Raw genomic sequence first — 6000 nt, forward strand, 5'->3', positions numbered from 1 at the left:
ACCTTAGCACTATTGACAATTTGGGTCAGATGATTCTCCAGTGCGGGGGACTGCCCCTTGCATCCTAGAATGTTTAAGCCCCTTGCCTGACCTCTACCTACTAGACACACCCCAAGCTGTGACTGCCAAAACTGTCTCCAGACATTGTTCAATGTCTCCTAGGGGACAAAACTGCCCCAGTTAAAAACCACTCGTCTAGCACTTTCTGCAGATGGGACTTCTCGGTAGGCAGCCCTGCAGGAGGACAAAGGTTTACTCGCCCTCCCATTTAGTCTTATCTACTCCTCTGGGCTCCATCATTCATTAGTACCTGTAATTCAAAGGTGACCATAGAAAAATAAATTTTTGGGCCCAATTTGCTGTCAGAAGCTGCTTTAAGTCACAGGAAGGAATGCTGGCCTGGTTATCTTTTCACTACTCTATACAGTCATACAAAATGCTGAACTTTTAATATCAAGGAATCTGCTATGTCCTAATTACTTTACATAAAACGTTAAAAGGTCATTGACCTTAAGATGACTTATAAACCATGTTATTACCCAAACTAAGTATGTCTTCATTGGGAAGGTGAGATGGAATTTATGCAGTGACTAATACCCTGGAAAGAAACGGCTCCCCTGTTTGCATGGCTAAAGCATGTTTACTGTACATAAAGTGCTATGTTAAAGTCCAAAAGACTCTGGACAACTCTTGATTATTCACAACGAATTCACTGTCTATTTTTCATTTTAATAACTGCACCAGAAAGCAGGAGCCATTTCTTATCCACTGTGCATCCCAGCACCTAGCACAGAGCCTCCAACAGAGGTGGTCACTCAGTAAATGTTGGTTGAATAAATAAATGGTCATATATTCTGCTTAATTAAGTACTCTGTTGGAAAAAAAAAAAAAGAAACTTTCTTTGCTCTCGTTCAACAGGAGCTGAAAGAAAAGATCTTTTAAGAGAAAATAATTACAGTCTGCTCCCTTTTACTCCAAACCCAAACAACTGGAAAATTCAATTAACCAAAAAAATTTTGTAGGCAAAAGTTGGGGAAAGCAGCCAAACAGATAAGGCCCAAAGTTCAAGCAAGCACGAACATTTGTTCAACTCCCGCAAGATTATAAGAGCCAAAGCTGCTGGCACAAGAGGGCAAGGAGGCAGCCGGGAGGTGGAAGCAGGAAAACAGGGATGGATCAGCCTCAGGAGGTTAGCTGCCATCCGTCAGTGAACAGTTTTTTTGGTTTTTTTAACGTCAAAACTTTAGAGGTAAGAGTCAATGTCTTACGCAAAGCCTTGACTTACAAATTACTTTTCAAATGGATATGAGCAAAAATTTAAAGAATATTTAGAAAGATATCTGATCATATTTTTGTTAATTTTTCAAGGTTCCTTATCTTTTTTTTTCCCTTCTCCAGTCCCGCAGGGCAAACAACAGGTTCTTAAAAAGCTGCGCAAAAGACACTCCATTTACTCTTTTTGTCTAGAGAAACTTAAGGCCCACCACCATCACATGCTTCTCTCTGCAAAAGACTTCACCACTCCCAGCATTCTATTCATAAGAGAAAAAAACAGTCAGATTTAAATTGTATTCTTAAAGTATTATTTTAAGATTATTGCCCAGTATATAGAATGGGTATCACATTAACATTACAAATGGTGCAAATAATAGTGTTTAAATGCATTCTCGGGGCTTCCCTGGTGGCACAGTGGTTAAGAATCCGCTTGCCAATGCAGGGGACACAGGTTCGAGCCCTGGTCCGGGAAGATCCCACATGCCGCGGAGCAACTAAGCCCGTGCACCACAACTACTGAAGCTTGTGCACTTAGAGCCCGTGCTCTGCAACAAGAGAAGCCACCGGAATTAGAAGCCCGCACACCGCAACGAAGAGTAGCCCCCGCTCGCCGCAACTAGAGAAAGCCCGTGTGCAGCAACGAAGACCCAACACAGCCAAAACTAAATAAATAAAATAAATAAATTTATAAAAAACAATAAATGCATTCTCGTCCACCTTTGAGACCAAAACCTCTATTTCCACTTAAAACATTTCCAGTTTATCATTTCCAGTACACAAGTAAATTATCATGTTTAAGTGGTCCATTAGTTTGATCCATATTAAATTAGCTTCAATTTCCTGGTATCATATAAGAGGAATTTTCCCAATTTAAATCTTACACCATTTTTTAAAAGTTTCACTCAAAAATCTAGACTTGGTTTAAAAAAACCCAAAAAACAAAAGAGCGCTTTCCTTCTCCAAAAATTCAATATGGGAATGGCAGCCTAGAATTTCAAAAACCATATATGGTTACAGAATCCATATGGTAGTCTTAGACTATATACTTATTGGTAGGTGGTTCACACAAATCATGGCGTATCTGACCAATTTCCTGTTGCATAAAGATTATATTTGCTCTGAAAAATGTTAAATAAGCATTTTTAAAGACTGAAGGTAAAGACTAGATTGGAACCTTATGTAACCAAAATGGGAAAGCACGTATAGCATCACCACATTAAAGGCCTAAACCTTTTCAATATGTATTCTTCCTAAGCAAATATGAGCATGAATTTCCAAAGGCAAAGCTACCATCCCAGAAGCCCTTGCTTCCTCAGTGTAAAGAATGGGGAGGGTTCTGTTCCTGGAGACGAGCTGGGGAGGGAAAGGCTTTGCAAAATTCCAAGGGGCTCATAATTTAAATGTATGCTATTCTGCAAATGTTCACATTTCCAAAGAACAACATAAAATTTACATTAAAACTGTCTTAATCAAGATAACGAAAAAAAATTATTCCTGGTGCTCTATAAGCTTGCCATAGATTTGATAACCCAGGAAAGAATTACAGGCAATTACAAAATGATGGCTCCAATTAGGAAATCTGGATCTATTCCAAATTCAAATCAAAGGGGGCTCAGATAATCCCGATGGAGTAATTTAAATGAATATAGGGGACTTCCAGCAAAGACATACGTTTATTCTATTACTACGTCTTCTGAAAGCCAAGCAAAATGCTACAACGACGTATCTCTTGCACTTCAGGAAATTAAAAAACCAAACCTGGAGTCCCCTTAATAAACCTTGTTCTCTTCTTTTCCCAAGGGGTCTCGCTGGTACAGGGTTTTTATTGTAAAGGGCAATCAAAACAAACCTGAGAATCCCGCACAGTCTCAAACGCAGAAGATAATATAGCACCGAACACGAACCACACACAATCTTTCCTTGCTGATTTCCAAACCTCCACCTAGTCCTGGATGCCTGAGAAGAGGCCGCGAGGAATGGAAGAGAAAGAGAAACTTCGAAAGCAGAAACCTCTCTCCCAGAGCCTAGAACAGACGGCACCTTGTAGGGATTTCACGCTTTCTGAGACGGAAAGGTCACACCCTGCAGTTTTGAAAATCCACCTTCTAAGGCTCAACCCATGTTACAAAACCTTCCTCCTGCTTCTCTAGGTTTCGCGCTGGAGCTGAAACCCCCCCTCCCCCCCCCCCCCTTCCCCCCCCCCCCCCCCCCCCGCCATCCCCTTAGAGAAGAACCAGCGCGGCTCCCCCCTCCTCCCCACCACAGCATCCCCGACGAGCAAACCCTGGAAGCCCCTCACCTCCACTCCCTCCCACGCCCACCCCCGCCCACTTCGTCGTGCGAACCGAGGCCGGTTCCCCTTCACTCCCTCCCCGTCCTCGAGGAGGAAACCGAGGGGAGCCCTCTACTTCATCTTCACCCGCTCTCCCCACCGTCTACCTCTCTCCCAGCCGGTTATCCTCGTTGAGAAGACCGAGAGGTGCCCCCCACCTCGCCCCACTCCCCCCACTGCCCGCCATCCTCGGGCAGAAAGCCCAGGGAACCCCTTCCCTCTCTCTCCACTCCCCACCATTCCGCAGAGGAAACCAGGGAGAGCCCCCTCCTCCCTCCCGCTTCCCCCACCTCCAGGCGCTCCCGGTCCCCTCCGCCCGCCACCCCTGCGGCGAGAGCCCGAGGGACGCTGAGGCACGCACCGGCGGGAGGGCAGAGGAGGGGACCCCGCGGCCGGCCATCCCGCAGCCCCCGTCCCCGGCCGGCCGGCCGAGGCCCGAGGCCCCAGATACCCGCCCCGGGGGCCAGCCCGCGACCGGAGGCGGCGGGGCAGGAGGGCAGCCGCTCCCCCGGGACGCGGGCCCGCTGGGCGGGAGGCACACACGCATGCACGCACACGCGGAGAGAAAGCGGGCTTACAGCCTGGGGATGCTCGCCCGCGCGGCTGTCTCGGCGGCGGCCGCTGCCTGCACCGAGGCCAAGGCGCGGCGGCGGCGTCGGCGGCGGCTGCGGACTGAGCCCCCTCAGCCGGGCGGTGGATCTAGGGCGCGGGAGGGGCGCGAGGGGAGGGGCACGTGGGGGAGGCGGGGAGGGAGGGCGCGCGCGCGCGGGGGGGGGGGGGCGGGCGCGGCTGGCCCGGGGCGGGGCGGGGCGTGCGCCAGCCGGGGCTCGGCCTGCGGGGGCTGCGGTGCGGGGCGCGCGCGCGCGCGCGGGAGCCGGCCCGGCCGGGGGCCGGGCGAGGGCGCCACGCAACCTGTGCGGCCACGTGCCTCCGTCTCGGGGGGCGGCCCGCTGACTGCAAGGCGCGGCCGCGCGGGGAAGGTGGCTGCGAGGAGACAGGGGCGAGCGCTTTCCTGGAGGGCCGGCTCCCGCCCCGGAGGCCGAGGGGAGGGCGGGCTGGGGGCGCCCGGGGACCCCCGCCCTCGCGCCGCAGCCCTCGAGGCCGGCGGGGAGTCACGAGTCACTGCAGGCAGCCGCGGCCGGCGCTGGGGAGGTGGGAGCAACAAAGAGAGTCGAACGAAGGTGGCCTCACCGGTGGCCTACGCTAGCCAGCACACCCCCTGCAAAGCGGCCCGTGTCCGGAGCGCACCCGGATTCGGCCCAGACTGCAGGAGCCCCGTGGTTCTGAGGGACGCCGAAGGACCCACCGGCGACCCTTTCCCTTAGTAATCGGCCGGGGGGAGCGAAAGGAGCCCCATCATGAGCCCAAAGCTACCATACAGAGGGCTTTGCATCATTCGAAAAAGCACTGATGGCAAAGCGGCACGTGGCTACTCATTCATTCACTCAGCCTTCGGTTTACTGGGCCCTCACCGTGTGCCAGGCACAGTGCCAGGCGCTGAGGATACATGGCAGAGTCAAGCAGAACACCCGCCACCCTGCCTTGGGAGCTTGCAATCTAGTGGGGAGACAGACGATTAAGAAGTGAGAAAATAATCAAATTTGGGATTAGGCCTGTGCAGCAAAAGGAGAGGGTGCAAATTGTGTGGTTAGGAAAGGAGGAGGTGGCATTTAAGCTGAGCCCTGAAAGTTATGAAAGAAGCAACCATAGGAAGAGCCAGGGAAAAGCCTTGCGAAAAGAGGGAGCAGACACATGAAAGCCAGGAGGGGGCAAATCTTGCTGCTTTAGGACTATGAGGTGGTGGTTGTGATTGGCACCAGGAGAGCTGGGGAGGGTAGCATAAGCCTGGACAGACTGGCACAGACTAGATCATGGACTGCATCCTAGTCAACAGACGGTTTTATTCCAAAATCAATGGGAAGCTAGTGAATGAATGGCTTCACCCCTGGGGCATGACATGACCTGATTTATATTTCTTTCCTATTTCTTTTTTCTTTTGGGATAATTGTAGATTCACATACATTTGTAAGAAATAATACAGAGAAGTCCTATGTACCCTTTACCCAGTTTCCCCCGATGCAAAACTATAGTACAAGATCATAACCAGAATACTGACATTAGTACAATCTACAAATCTTATTATTTCCCTGGTTTTACTTGTGCTCGTGTGTGTATTTAGTTCTATCCAACTTTATCACGCGTAGACTCATATATCCACCACCTCAGTCAGGATACAAAATAGTTCCATCGTTACAAGAATCCATCCTGTTGCTCCTTTAGCCTCAACCCCCTCCCCAGTCCCCCCAGTCTCCTGCCATTGGCAATCATTCATCTGTCCTCCATTTCTACAATGTTGTCCTGTCAAGAATGTTATGTAAATGAGCCATACAGTT

At 50.3% G+C, this 6000-nt stretch overlaps 1 protein-coding gene across 4 annotated transcripts in view; it reads right to left on the reverse strand.

The window, feature by feature from the left end:
- FHL1 (four and a half LIM domains 1) overlaps nucleotides 1-4285 on the reverse strand; it is a 60821-nt gene extending 56536 nt beyond the window's left edge. For 3 of the 4 annotated variants that reach the window (XM_027092433.1, XM_027092436.1, XM_027092438.1), the window contains exon 1: nucleotides 4186-4285. The gene's annotated coding sequence lies outside the window, so the exon portion shown is untranslated. Of the gene's footprint in view, nucleotides 1-3124; nucleotides 3350-4185 lie in introns of those variants that run through there. The other variant, XM_027092434.1, reaches the window with a different exon arrangement.
- Nucleotides 4286-6000: the final 1715 nt, after the last annotated feature.

This window comes from Aethalodelphis obliquidens, unplaced genomic scaffold (assembly GCF_003676395.1).
Source record: "Aethalodelphis obliquidens isolate GAN/ISIS:26980383/991018 unplaced genomic scaffold, ASM367639v1 scaffold78, whole genome shotgun sequence".
Taxonomy (NCBI): Eukaryota; Metazoa; Chordata; class Mammalia; order Artiodactyla; family Delphinidae; genus Aethalodelphis; species Aethalodelphis obliquidens.